Consider the following 15,506-nt stretch of genomic DNA (forward strand, 5'->3'; position numbering starts at 1 on the left):
TACTTTTGACACCAAAGCCTACCTAATTAGGCACAGGTGCCACACCATATTTTAATAAGGGTTCAAGCACTCAAGAATAAAATACTTGAAGTGAGTAGTGTTGGCCCTTTTTAATACACTTTTTGATAGTTATGCACATATAAAAGAAAAATACTAACCAGCTCCACTGTAGTCAGGTGTCGCAGCACACCCTATAGGCACTCGGCCTATGGGGTGGCACCCCGATGATGAAGCATGTCACCAACTAGGTTGGTGAGTGAGGGGTCTTCTATAAGGATATGCATTATCCAGTAGCAGGTTGGGGCATATTGTGCTGACTAGAGCACTAAAGCCTAGATTCAGAGAATCATTTCTCTACCTACATGGGGATACTCCTCTATTGTTTATGTAAATTGTTCGGGGGACCGGGAGTTCTCACCTCACATAATGCTTGTATAATTTCCCTCACTCTCTCTTTTGTTATTAAGGCACAAGGTCTTGCCAGCTTTCCAGAGAAGCACAGAAGTTGTGGAAATGGGCTATAATTCAGTGAATCCGCCTCAGAGTAGAACATGTTCCAGGACGACAAAACACGATTGCGGACACACTCAGCAGACTCACATGCAAGTTGGCATCCCCAACAAAGGTCATGGTGGAATGCCTTTTCAATTGCATGGTCCGGCATCTTTGCTTACGCTTTTCCTCCCATTCCCCATCATCCAAGAGTACTGAGGAAGATGAAGACTGAACCATGCAGACTGATCCTCATTGCAACAGCATGTCCACGTCAACAGTGGTACACAAAGCTGCTTCTTCTTTAATCCCAGGTCCTGCACTTCCAACTTAGTATTTCTCAATCTTCTGACAATGAACCAGGTGCAGATCCTACACCCGGACCCCAGGAATCTCCACTTATCGGCATGGCTCCTGAATTCAATAAGTTCCAGCACTTAAACATTTCCGGGGAATGTCGAGATATCTTAGCCAGAGCCAGGGCAGACAGTACCAACAAAACGTACCGTCTCAAATGGAAGTGTTTCTGCATTTGATGCAGGTATAAATCCACTGTCCTCCTCTCCAGAGCAGGCCTTACCTTACCTATTACAGATAGCGAAAGCAGGTTTGGAGCATAGCTCGATAAAAGTTCACCTAGCGGCTATTTCCCGTTATAGAAGATCACAGCACTCTCCACCTTCGTGGTCTTCTAGAATAATAAAAGAGTTCCTCAAAGGGCTGTATCGTGTTTTTCCTTCTATAAGGCCTCCACCTCCGGCCTGGCAGTTAAACACTAGTCTTTCACAATTGATGAAATCTCTTTTCTGACCAATTCACAAAGCAGAAATCAAGTTCCTGTAATGGAAGTTGGCTTTACTTCTTGCCCTGACCTCAGCCAGACGGATTAGCGAAATTCATGCTTTTGTTACAGATTAACTCTTTATGCAATTCAAGACTGATGGGGTTATACTCTGTACAAATCCAAAGTTCATACCCAAAGTTCCATCGGATTTCCACCTTAATGAGCCTGTGGTACTAAAGAATTTCTTCCTGAATTCATCATCGACTGTTGAAAAGGCTCTTTATTCATTGGATGTCACGCGTTGCCTAAAGTTTTATCTCTAAAAGACACAAGCTTTTCGCAAGACTTCACAACTATTTCTCGCATACAGTGTATCAAAAAAAGGTTTTCCACTCTCCAAACAGAGTATCTCTAGATGGATCTCAAGTGCGATTCCATATTGGCACCACAAAGCAGGCCGACCACTGTCTTCCAGAGTTAGAGCCCATTCCACGAGGGCTGTGTCTAAGTCTACAGCTTTATTTGCGGGAGTGTTACTTCCAGAAATTTGCCGTGCAGCAACGTGAAAGAATAGACGCACATGTACTAGACATTACTGCTTCGATTCTGCAGTCCTAAACGACACAATGGTGGGTCAAGCAGTACATCGGCATCTATTCCATTATGGTGAGCCACCCCTGTCTGCCCCCCTACCTCTTTTGCTGTACACTTTTACGTAGGCTTAATGCTTAAAGAAATGTATTCCTTAATTGTTATTGATATGATTATAGTTGTCTTATTGTTTTGTGATGACTTGCAGGTCTTATTGATGTATATTCCTGTTAAGCTGGTCAACGCTATAGTAAATGTGCTACTCAACTGCTTGCTATTCTGATACAGGGTAAATGGGGGTCTCTTCCAAGGGATTGAACGAGACCCCCATTTACCCTCACTATGGTGGCACTATATAGGCTGTGGAATCATCGACTGACATTGTCCCCAAAGCCAAAATAGTGTCCGATGCAGATTAAATAATGCCAATGGACACTATTGAATGCTTTTTCTGCATCAGTCATTTGTAAGCCTGCTACTCGTTTGCAGTGACGAACCTTGTCAATAAGATGGAGAATGTATTTAGTGGTGTCCCCACATTGTCTGTTCGGGCTGTCGCCTGCTTGTTTGGGCTCTAGCAGTACCGGCATATATGCATTGAGTATGGGTGCTAGAATGCCTGTGAATAGTTTCACTTCAATATTAAGGAGGGAAATCGGTCTGTATGAGCTTCAGAACAGCGTGTCTTTCCCAGACTTGGGAATGACTGTAATGAAGGCCTCAAGCATGGTTTTCGAATATTTTCGAGTTCTTTCATTGCCCCCTGTAGCCGCACCCGCTTCTCCCCATGTAATCAATTGTTTTGGCCTGTCAGAGCTATGAGTTCCCCTCTGACTACCGATTTCAGTGCATTCCATATGTGTGGAGACAGTCATCCTGTCTGTGCCATTGTCCTGCAAGTATGCTGAAGGGGCCTTTTTTTATGAAGGCAATGTTGCTGGGGTCATGGATAAGGCTGTTGCAAGGCCTCCAGCGATTGGGCATTGTGTGTATTTCATCTACCTGTAAAATCAGCATTTCAGGGCCATAGGAGATAGTCTATGCAGACATATGTCTTATGGGCTTTCGAGTAGAAAGTATAGTGCATGTCGATTGGGTCGGCGCGCCTCCATAGCTCCGATAGGCCACATGTGCGCAACCAGGTCAGACCCTATGCTCTGAATGTCTCTGTTTGCCTAAATCTTTCCCCGGATCTATCAGGTCGCCACCCACTAGGACAGCTGCAGTCAGAGTCTGCAAGGTTTCTGACAGGACTTCTTGGATGAAGTGTTCTTGATGCTCATTCGGGGAATGAATGGAAGCTATCATAACTAGGAGGGATCCAAACTGCAAGAGGTATGCTAGGAGTTGCCTCTTGAATCTGAAAGAAACAGGTTAGTATTAGATTCCTTACCTTAGAATATCCCCAGGCGTCAGACTGGATCCGTAAATTTTTGCGTAGCAGTACCCTTGCGCGACGGTAGGTGTCGTCTGCGGCTCCGCGTCCGTCGTCGGCATCGTGGGCGCCGTGATGACGTCATCGGAATACTTAGACGCCGCCTCCGCGTGCTGACGTCAGTTCTTCTTTTTTCCGCGCCAGCAGCGCAGATCCGGAAAAAGTGGTACCTTAGTCATTTTTTTACTAAACTTTTTTGATCCCTTTTGATCATTTTTTGAGTCTTCGACTCTGAACGGTGCCTATAGAGATGCCAGGTTTTAAACCCTGTGAGGACTGCGACCGACTGATGTCAGTCACCGACCTCACCGTCGGTGTCTCCACTGTCTCGGCGTCGACCACGACGACAAGACCTGTTCCGATTGCCGGGCCCTGACTTCGAAAGCTAGGCGGGAGCGGTCCCGCAAGCGACTCGAACTCCGGCAGTCGGCCCCGCGCCGCGAGAGGTCCCGGTCCGGACGGAGGTCGAGTGACCGGTCGCAGGATCGGAGCCATCATAGCTCCGGGAGTCGACATCACTCCTCAGGTTCGAAGTCGTCAGGTAACCACAAGAAGTCGAATTGACGTCATCGCTCTTCCGACTCCCCCCGGCGCTCGCGCAACGTGACCGGGGGTTCGGGTGACACCGCCCACGTGGCTCCATCGGAGTCGCGGGCATCGCGTCCGGCCCCATACCCTCCGGTCCCTGGGCCTCACGCGACGCCGGAGGAGATCGAGCGGTCCCTCATGGCCATGAGGTCTCTCACTCCTCCGGTGGGCTCCGACGCCGTTTGGAGAGTTTTACTTCAATGAACCGGCCCCATCCTTTGACACCCCTGAATATCAGGAGATGGGTGATGAGGAGAATTGAGAGGGGTCTGAGGACCCTCTGACACGGGAGTGTCAGTCCCGGGAGGACTGGACAGATGGACTTGGGGATGCCAGTGGTCTGGATACCTCGCCAGACACTGGTTTTGTCTCACCTCCTACTGTGGCTACAGAGGAGGGGCAACCTACAGCGTGCTGCTGACGCGGGCGGCCAAGGCCTTGGGCCTTGAGCTCCCCGTCGCGGCCGTGAGGACTAACCTCCCACTAAAGTCCTTAAACCGCAGTCAAGCTCGGCTGAGCCTCTGCTGCCGTTTAATGAGGCCTTGACCGACGTTCTTTTGGGCACTTGGTCCAGGCCCGCTACAGGTTCGCCTGTAGATAGGAACGTGGCCAGACGCCACCGCCCGGCCCCGGGCGACCCTGGTTTCCTGTCCACCCACCCCACCTCTGAGAGCCTGGTTATTCAGGCTTCGAATTCCCAGACCGCATTTCCGTCGGCTCCGCCTGACAGGGAATCCAAGAGGTATGAGCAATACGGCAAGAAGGTATTCTCCTCCCTGAGTCTGGGACTGCGGTCTTCCAACACCGCATCCTCTTGGGCCGTTACACCCACTCTCTGTGGGATACGGTCGTGGACGTGCTGCCAGAATGCCCGTTGGAGGTACGGGCTAAACTCGGCCAAGCCCTTGTGGAAGGCCGAGATGCGGCACGTTATTCTATCCGGTGTGGACTGGATACCACCGACTCACTGGGCAGAGCGATGGCAATGACGATGGCGATTTGTCGCCATGCCTGGTTGAGGTCCGCCAACTTCTCGGCTGATGTCCAGAATACACTCATGGACATGCAGTTCAATGGCCGTCGCCTTTTTGGCGACAAGGCAGACCATGCGCTTGAGCGCCTTAAGGACTCCAGAGCTACGGCCAGGTCCTTGGGCCTCTCGGCCCCGCGCCAGCAAATGGGTGCCTTTCGCTCCTTTCGTGGCCAAGAAAGGGACGCTCCCACACGTGCTGCCAGCCACGCACCGCAGAGTAATACCCAACGCGGTGGCGGCCGTGGAAACCGCCGTGGCGGCGGTCGGGGACAACGGCGAGGACAGTCCACACCTTCCCCCGCAGCATCCGCCTCAAAACCCTCCTAGTCCGTGCTTTCAGGCCCATGTGACGCCAGTGGGGGGCAGGGTTCGCCATCACCTCCTCCACTGGCGCACTGTCACATCGGACAGGTGGGTGCTGCAAATCGTCCGAAGCGGCTACTCCCTCCCCTTCGAGGCGACCCCTCCAGCCATGCCACCGCAAAACCACCACGTATCGGGGGATCATTTGCGACTCCTGCAGGAGGAAGTTATGGCCCTGTTGGCCAGGGGGGCCATAGAGCGCGTTCCTGGGCCAGAAGTAGGGTGTGGTTGCTACTCCCACTACTTTCTGGTACCCAAGAAGGGCAAAGGGGACCTACGCCCTATCTTGGATCTACGGAACGTCAACGGCTTCCTCCGGAAGGAGAAGTCCAAAATGCTGACACTGGCTCAGGTCTTGGCTGCCCTGGACCCAGGAGACTGGATGGTAGCGTAGGACTTGCAGGAAGCTTATCTCCACATCCCCGTGCTGCCGGCCCACCGGCGCTACCTGTGGTTCGCGGTTGGCCACAAGCACTTTCAGTTTACCGTGCTCCCCTTCGGCCTTACCAGCGCCCCACGGGTGTTCACAAAGGTGATGGCGGTGGTCGCAGCTCATCTGCGCAGGTTGGGGGTTTCAGTCCTCCCCTACCTCGACGACTGGTTGTTGAAGGCGGGCTCGCCCCAGACAGTCGTCAGCCACCTCCAGACGACGGCAGACCTCCTGCACCAGCTGGGGTTTTCCATCAATGTGCCGAAGTCTCAGAAGTCTCAGAAGCTCCTCTTCATCGGAGCGGTTCTCGACTCGGCGCAGTTTCGGGTTTATCCCCCCAAACAGCGGGTTCGGGATATTCAGGCTCTGATTCCACTCTTTCAGCCTTTATCCCGGTTCTCGGTCAGGTTGACGCTGCGGCTTCTGGGGCTGATGGCCTCCTGCATCCTTCTGGTGCATCACGCCAGGTGGTGGATGCGGGCTCTTTCAGTGGGCCCAGCATCAGGGCAGCCTCTCCGACCATGTCCTGATCTCGGAGGGTACTGCGAGACAGCTGAAGTGGTGGCTCACGGACCGCGATTGGGTCAGCGGCAGATCCCTCTCCCTTCCCCAACCGGAGCACGTAGTTGTGACGGACGCGTCCCTCCAGGGCTGGGGAGGCCACATGGGAGAGGCGGAGATCAGAGGCCTCTGGTCTCCGGCGGAGTCCCGGCTCCATATCAACCTTTTGGAGCTGCGGGCGATTCGTCTAGCACTGAATGCATTCCTCCCCTCTGTCAGGGGGAGTGTAGTGCAGGTGTTCATGGACAACACCACCGCCATGTGGTACTGCAACAAACAGGGCGGGGTGGGGTCGTGGACCCTTTGCCAGGAGGCTCTGTGCCTCTGGCAGTGGCTGGAACATCAGGGTGCGACCCTGGTGGTTCAACACCTGGCAGGTTCCCTGAACGCCAAGGCGGACGAACTCAGCCGTCGGTGCATGATGGATCACGAATGGTGTCTGAACTCGGACGTGGCGCAAGGCCTCTTTCAGCAGTGGGGAGAGCCTTGGTTAGATCTATTCGCCACCGAAGAGAACGCGCAATGTCATCAGTTCTGCGCGTTGGAATTTCCAAGGCGGCACTCGCTCGGAGACGCTTTTCGTCACGAGTGGAGTTGCGGTCTGTTGTACGCCTTTCCGCCTATACCACTTCTGCCCAGAGTGCTGAAGAAGATCAAACGCGACCGGGCCCAAGTCATCCTTGTGGCTCCGGACTGGGCACGAAGGTACTGGTATCCCGAGCTACTCAGTATGTCAGTCGATCCCCCGGTTCGTCTGCCTCTTCAGGAGGACCTGTTGAAGCCATTTGACTTGCCTCCTGAAGTCTGTAATGTCATTCTGGCAGCCAGGCGTCCCTCCACAAAATCGGTATTCGCCTGCAGGTGGAACAAATTTGTGGCATGGTGCACAGCAAAGGCTGTGGATCCACTTTCTGCCCCTCTTTCTGAGGTTCTTCTCTTCCTTCTTTCCCGTGCCCAGCAGGGCTCTGCTCTGGGCAATATCAAGGGCTACCTTTCTGCCCTTTCAGCCTTTCTAAGGCTGCCTGATCAACCTTCTTTGTTCAAGTCCCCTATTGTAACTCGTTTTCTGAAGGGCATCACACACATGTTCCCTCCTGTTCCGTTTGTGATGCCTCAGTGGGACTTGAACCTTGTTCTTACCTTTCTGATGTGCGCTCCCTTTGAGCCACTTCACAACTGTCCTCTCCGCCTTCTTACTCTGAAGACTGCTTTCCTGGTTGCCATCACCTCTGCCTGGAGAGTGAGTGAGCTCCAGGCTCTTTCATCTAAACCCCCTTTCCTTTCTGTCCATCCGGACAAGGTTGTGTTGCGGACTAGGCCATCTTTCCTGCCCAAGGTTGTCACGGCCTTCCACATCGGGCAGTCTATCACCTTGCCTACCTTCTTTCTGCCACCGCATCCCTCTAAAGAGGAAGAGCGGCTCCACCGTCTGGACCCAAAACGTGCGCTCTCTTACTATCTGGATTGCACACGCCAGTTCCGGGTGGATGACCAACTCTTTGTTGGTTACGTGGGCGCTAAGAAGGGACGGGCGGTGCACAAGAGGACCATCTCTCGGTGGGTCGTCTTGTGTATCAAGGCATGTTACTCCTTGGCGAGGAAGGAGCCTCCTGTTGGGCTGAGGGCCCATTCCACTCAGGCCACGGCGGCTAGCACTGCCCTGGGCCGGGGAGTCCCCTTGCAGGACATCTGTCAGGCAGCTACGTGGGCATCCCTGCACACGTTTGCAAGACACTACTGCGTGGACAGCCAAGTCCGGAGGGATGGCTTCTTTGGCCGTTCCGTCCTCCAGGACTTTCTGGTGTAATTATTGGTTCGCAGACCCACCACCGGGGTTGGGATTGCTGGGGTATCTATTCTAAGGTAAGGAATCTAATACTAACTGGTTTCTTTCAGATGAACAAGTTACTTACCTTCGGTAACGATATATCTGTAAGAAACAGTAGTTAGTATTAGATTCCTTACCGCCCCACCCATCCTCCCCGTTCTGCGAACCGATATCTAGGGTTACGGTCATCCCCTTTCAGGGCCCTAGTTTCAATGGCACCAGTGTTGGTTTTTAACATGGCTCTGCGTTTCTGGCGCCGAAAAGCTGTGTCTAAGAACTGAAATCAACACGCGGAGGCGGCGTCACCACGGCGCCCACGACGCAGACGACGGACGCGGAGCCGCAGACGACGCCTACCGACGCGCAAGGGTACTGCTACGCAAAAATTTCCGGATCCAGTCTGACGCCTGGGGATATTCTAAGGTAAGAAATCTAATACTAACTACTGTTTCTTACAGATATATCGTTACCGAAGGTAAGTATCTTGTTCGCCAATCCTCACCCTTTTGAAAGTCTGGGAAATGAGTATGGCCATCTCCCCTTTTTTAGCGGCTCCTGAGGATCAAAACAACTGGGATAATAGCCAGGATCGCATCTTTGGTACGTCTTTTGGCAACAGGTGCGTCTCCAGTAGCAGACGTATGTTGCTCTGACTGTGTTCTAGGAGGGACAGGATTGCGGCCCTTTTGACCTGGTGATTCAAGCTCCTCACATTGAGGCTAAGGAATTTAATGCCCTTAATGGGTGGTCAGGATGAGTGCGTCATGCTGTGGGAAGCACAGAGTGCCTGCGAGGCAAGTCGTGGTGTTCCGGGGTACAGAAAGTGGGCCATAGATGTGGTGGGTGTAGTGAGGTGCTTGACCATGGTGTGCTGAGTGGAAAAAAAACTGTCCCCAACATTATCCATAACATATTTACCAAAATGAAGTCCATATGACATGGAAGTCCATTGAGTGGGTTCAATGTGTTGTGCCAGAGGCGGGGTACAGGAGACGTTCTTCTGCAGGCAGGGAAGGATGATCTGCACCGCCTCCATCCTCAGGCAAAGCAAATACGTGGTGGGAAAGAAGGCCAAGCACTGCAATGTTGCGTAGATAAATGTGTTTTAGAGGGGCGTCAACAGGTGCGTCTGTTCCACTATTGTGTCCTGTGAGAGTTTGTCCAACACCGCCTTGTGTTCTTGTACTATCACCCTAAGATCAGGGCTTCACTTCTTCAAGGTTTTAGCGGGCCTTTGCCAGTAGGAGACTTGAACAGGTGAGGATTTTGATGATCCCGCCATGAGTCGGCAGGTCTCCTCCAGCAGCAGGCCGAGGATTCGGCAAGCCTCCTATAATGACAGAGGGTGGTGTAGTTGGCCCTCCAAGCAAAAGATGTGACAAAATGGGGTATCCCCATCCATATAAGATGGATTTGGAGCAGAGGAACTCTGTGCTGGGTGTAAAGTCCTTGCGCTGCTGGAGGGTAATCGTCGAGAGGTCCTGATAGAGGAGGAACTTGTGCCCTTGGAATTGGGTATGTTGCAATTCTGGCCCAAGACATGCAGGAATAGGGCACACACGAAGCTGCTAATGTCTGCTCCATTCGGAATCCCTTTGAGCCATATGTTGTTTCTGCACAATATGTTCTCAAGGTTTTCTAAGTGGACTTGTAGTTCTACTTGCTGCTCTTGGAGCTTTAGTACTTTTTGACTGAATATCTCAATTTCTTTCCCCCTGTGCGATCTCATTATGTTCCAGGGAGGACACTTTTTCTCTAAGCGATACCAATCACGCTTCATTTCCTGCAGCTCCAGGCACAGGTCTTATTAGACCATCTATAGATCTGTCCTGAGTGTGTTGAAAAAGGAACTCCAGGAAGGCAAGGTAGCAGGGGCGTCCTCCACACCCGGGTCATCTGCTGTGGAGTTGCTTTGAGGGAAGAGGGCCTCTTTGCCAGACAAATGTTTGGAGTGGGTGAACATATCTTGCACGGTGTGATTCTTATTGCCTATGGAGGCGGCCATTTAGGTAACGGAGGGTCGATCCAGCTGCCTGGGTACTACCCTGGTTTAGTGTTGGGTGCTGTGCCTCTCTGGTGTTCCTGGTGGTGGAAGCAGAAGCAGGCACCTTGACCCGGAGCGTGCTGGGGAAGATGGAAGTGTGCCGCTCAGGCACACTGGGGGCTGCGCTAATATAACTGCCTTGGAGAGGCCTTGGGTGCTATGATGGAGAAAGTGACCCCATTGCCACTCGGGGGAGGGTGGAGCCTATCAATCACTCCCTCAATGCCTGGTCTGCTGGCTCTATTACACCCCCACGATGCTCCCACTGTGGTGCTACAATCCTCAGCTAGACCATAGTGACTTACGGGTAGGGTTGGCTGTTCAAGGCTAAGAAGGACCTCTGCCATATTGGCAGCTGGCACAATGTAGGGCAATTACTAGTTCTGGCTCATGCAGGCTCTTAGACCCCACCGATGGGAGACCTCCCACGTCGCCTCCACGCTGCTCCGGGGAACATCAACACCTCCCCTCACAGTTTGCTGCGGTGTCACAAGTCGGAAGACAGTGGCTTATTGGCATGGAAGGGTCTCCACTATCATGTTTTCCTCGCTGTGGGACCCCCACCAACAAGTTGTCCCCTGGAGGTGGCAATGTACTCTGGGGACCACCGCTTCATTGACTTGAAGCTCAGGGAGGTCAGCTATGCTGCATCAGGCAGCAGATGGTGATCTGGTGAAGCAGGGACAGGCCTGCACCCTCCGCTAGGTCTCACCCACCATCTTGAGTGGCACACCACTGACCTCAGCGTGCTCGACAGATCTGTGTGTCATAGTGGCGCACATTAACTCCCCCCCCACACACTGTGGTCAGGGATAATTTGCCTGTCTTCTAGTTGACTGCTCTGCCCTCTCCCCTCCATGAGAGGGCCTGCTAAAGCACGCTCCAAACATCCTACACGGCCGCCATCTTGGCCACGCCTTCTAGTATGTGGCTTATACAAGAATGCCCATGTTAAATGTCATCTTTAGTGTTTCTTCTCGAGGGCTGTCTCCGCATGAAAAACACTGGAGCGTTACTTGCCTTGTCTGATGTATAACCTCAATACTTAACTTAATTTTAGTAGTTGAGTCATGAAATTTTGCCTGAATAGTTTAGCGATTGCATTCTCATTTGATCAGTTCATCTCGCCCTTGACTACAGCCAAGACCTTTTCCAATAATAGTAACCTAGTAGTCATATGGATCATTCATTATAAAAAAGAACAAAGGAAATAGCTTGCTATTCTCCCGCTGGCCCTTCATTATGTTTTAGATATTTAAATTATAACATTCAGCCAAGTTTGGTTTCATTAAGGTCTGTATTGAAAATTTCATTTGAACAAACATTTGAACAGTACTCGTTCTGGGGTGATAACAAAAAGATGATCTGTGGGGGGCTTCAATTAATCTCAGCCGCTGGTAACTATCCCTGTTCAGCATTACAGTTCTGCCAATAGTTGTTTTTTTGCTCCTTATGCTGCTACAGCCTGAGACAAATCACATCCAAATTGATATTTGCCCTGCCTCGATAGGGACAGCCCAGCCAAAACTGCTAGGACACATCTCCTCCTCTTTGCATAGGAAGAGAAGCCACCTCAAACATGTTTGGGACTTGTGGGGCATAATCAGTGATTTGAAGATTGTGTCTGTGCAACTATGAGCTACAAGACCCAAGCCTAAGTACCTCATTAGAACAAAGTGATGGATGGATCCCTTGAATTAATCTCAATCACGGGTTCTATTCAATGTATTCAAATTCCAATCCATATGTTTTGTTTGCTCACAATGCTGCATATGGCTGGTTCCTAGCCATATGCAAATCAGCTTTGGCAGCCTCATCTCTTCCTCACAAAAAAGGAATAGTCCAACCCGAATTGGACTGAACAGAAGCAACCCCAGACATGCTTCGACCTTGTTGGACTGTAAGGAGAATTTTTGCAAGCATAGTCCTCTGGCATAACATGTGGGATTGGTTAGGTCTGGCGTTTAACGTGTGAACTAAAAAATGCGAATGGGTCATTTATGAAGAGCAGAACTTCTTCATTTCACTGGGACATGCATGCATCAGCAACCTGCCTTCTTGCTAACGTATTCTCCACTCCAATACTGCTGGCAAAAGTGTGCCCTTGGTTCTTAGTTAGCTGCCCCAAAAGCAGCTACACTGCTGGATTGCATCTTCTGTGGGGTAGAAGTATAAAAAGGACCACCTTTATGGCAGATGCCGCTCTGTTAGAACTGATTTATATAACACTGTGTTGCTGTTAAAGTCTCAATCATCAATAAAGCAAGGTTAAGAACATGAGAAGAGTTGTGGTCTAGAGGCTGAGGAACCTGGTAATTTAGGTGACCTTAAATTTAGATTCTGGCTCCATCTCAACGCTTGTGGGTTAAATTGGAAGCATCTTCTAATCGGTGTTGATGTTAAAAGTATGACCAGAAAAGAGAACCACGAACTGCATTATTAAAGCAGCCCCTGATCGGTTTCTGAGCTTGGCCCTATTGGCTTGCCCGCAGTAAATAGACTCCCATTGCACACTCTGTCTGGTAAAGCTATGCTTGCTCAGGAGAGCAGTTGCACATTGTATCACGTGCATGTGTGTCTAAAAGCGGGGGCACGCTGAAGGCATGACTGAAGGTCTCTCTTGTGTTCATGGACTGCATGGCTGTGTCTTATTGGGGTTTTCAGGCCCACTGTGTGGATCGACTGCATCAATTTTCCTGGCAAACATCCAAAGATCACCTTCGCTTCCTTTGACAGTTGATTTCAGTTGCCTCTCTTCGATAGATCATCCATTTGTATCATCCAAGGGTGCTTCATACTACTTATCTAAGAACTTTATGCAAGTATCCAAATGATCGGCCCTTTGGGGCATTCAGTTCCCTACCATCTGATGGTATTGCAAAAACAAAGGGTTTAAGGCGATATACATCAATCGTTTGTAAATATATCCCAGGTAATTGTTGGTGAAATGTGTAAAACCAGATTCAAAACTATTTGCAAAGGTTTCGCACAGTATTGCATGTTTTTTTCTACACAGCTACATAGGAATCAGTGCTATAGTCCCACATAACGAGTACAGGATCAGTTCTAGGTATAGGTAAGTTGTGATTTAAAACATCTCCACTAAGCTTCCCGCTCCTCTCTTACCTAGTGAATAATATGCTCTTGATCCAGGGCCGACTATAGCACTGGTGGCGCCCGGTACAACAGTCTTTTTGGCGCTTCCCCCCCCCCCCCCCCCCCCCCCCGGAACCCCTTCTTCACGAATTCCCTAACTTCCACCCCCCAAGAGTGTCGAACATCTCTCCATAGCCCCTGTCTGACATACATTTCCTGTTTTTATAGCTCTACTCATAATTCGCTCACACTCAGATCTGTGATCTGCACAGTACACGCTCTTTGCAGCAGGCACATTAACCTCCTCCGCTACTTTATGATGAGGCAAAACTGCCACCAGACAAAATCCATCTCTCTTCAGCAGGCCCATTAGTCACCAGAGTTCTCTTGCCATTTTTATTGTTGGCTGAAAACTGCTGGACACAAAAGGAACACTGCAGCAGCTATTTTAACCTTAGGGTATTTTTAAATGCAGCACTCCTCTCTGCTCCCCCCCCCCCTCCCAACACACTTGAGGTCAACGCCAGGTGCGGCTGCCCTAGTCACACCGCCCTAAAGTTTGCCCTGTGTTGATCATTTTGTCATTAGTTATCTTGTTGAGATAGGTTTACGAATGAATACCTGCACAAAATTGTGACACATCATTGGAATCGTTTTCTCTGCTTAACAAACTGGTGAGATAACAATTGTATGTCCTTTTGCACTTATTCGATCTCCACCGTATACCTTTCACAGTGCAATTAACATTATATTTTTGCCTTTTTGAAAAAATAGCTGTTTAAACAAAGAAAATCAGTGGGTCACAACTGATGGCCTTGAGGATCACATTTCCAATGCACGTCATTTTCTAGAGAATACGGTGGGATTTAAAGCACTGATATTTCTTTAGTCCAAAGCTAATTTTTGATTTCAAAATCCACAAGAAATATCTTTCTCAGGATTGTACACAGCATCAACTTCCCAGGGCTTTTTGTTACTTATGAGTTTGGAGGCGTAAGAGATACATGGATCTTCATTTGCCATTTGGATTCTACTTAACACGCTGGTTTGCACCACTGCAGAAACACTGAATTTCCAACTACATCCGATGGAATTAAATATGCAACGATTCTCCGTTTGTCATATTCTTTGTTTCCATCTGCCTTTTCTGCTTTTTTTGTGATTTGCACTTTATAATGTAAATGCTGTTTATAATTTGTATATACTACACAAGTAATTTCTGCAAGTATGTATTATCTGTTGTGATCTGAATGCTACTTCATGAAGACAACGATAGAGAAGATATTTGTGTTAATAGTGTGTGGGCTGATTCCGTTTGGCTTTCAAATGTGCTCTATGATTGGACCACTATAACTGTATTGCCCATTTAGCAGGGATTACAGACATTTCACTTATGCAATCCCATTTTCCATTAGGAATCTAAGTTCGACAGTATTCGAATAGAAACATATTTTGTTAATATACCCATACATATTCAGTCACTCACCCTGGCCGTCCACATAAGTATACCCATTCTGCCTTCATGCATGCAGAACTGATACATAAGGAGGGGTAACATCAATTACAATTATTTATTAAACTTCCATAAAGTTTATTTTTTAAGAGAGTTTCTTAGACTAAAAAACTCAATGGCTTTGAGTACCCTAGTGGTCGCTGACAGCCCACCTCCATCAATCATGCACTCTGAGCTTTGCCAACTGTATAAGGGCAGTCTCTGATAACTATATGTATTATGCTATATACCACCACTCACTGGCATACATATGCGTTCTCTATATGATCTCTCTGAACCCATGACCCAATGTACAGCCTTTAATGCTAGATAGGCGAGTGATGGTGGCACCACCGCCATAAATGGAATGTAAATGCTTCGAGTATCTTGATTGGCTTCTGTGATCTTAGAAATGTAAGGCCCTTGTACACAAAACAAAGAAAAGTGGCCGATTCCGCACCAGTGACGTTGCGGTATTGTGCCATTTTTTAATAACTCAAACTGAGTGCACAGACGAAAAGTACATTGTGATTTTCCGTGTAGAGAATTGTATGCATATTTATGCTGATCTTCTTATGAAATTAACTGAGTAATAACTGAGCTGTTTGATTGACGGCCATCGTGTAAGGAGAAGCAAGGGTTACCCATGCCTGTATAACTGCACGTGAGGAAGGTCTTAGAAAACTGCAGCAGCTGTCAGATGTGACGGGTAACCTGTTACTTACTAAGCCGAGATGACAACCATATACAATAATATGTTTTTTTTGGC

At 49.4% G+C, this 15,506-nt stretch overlaps 1 protein-coding gene across 13 annotated transcripts in view; it reads left to right on the forward strand.

Moving 5' to 3' along the window:
• WDPCP (WD repeat containing planar cell polarity effector) overlaps positions 1-15,506 on the forward strand; it is a 2,510,630-nt gene that overhangs the window by 615,592 nt on the left and 1,879,532 nt on the right. The gene's annotated exons all lie outside the window — the stretch shown is intronic.

This window comes from Lissotriton helveticus, chromosome 6 (assembly GCF_964261635.1).
Source record: "Lissotriton helveticus chromosome 6, aLisHel1.1, whole genome shotgun sequence".
In the NCBI taxonomy this organism is placed as follows: Eukaryota; Metazoa; Chordata; class Amphibia; order Caudata; family Salamandridae; genus Lissotriton; species Lissotriton helveticus.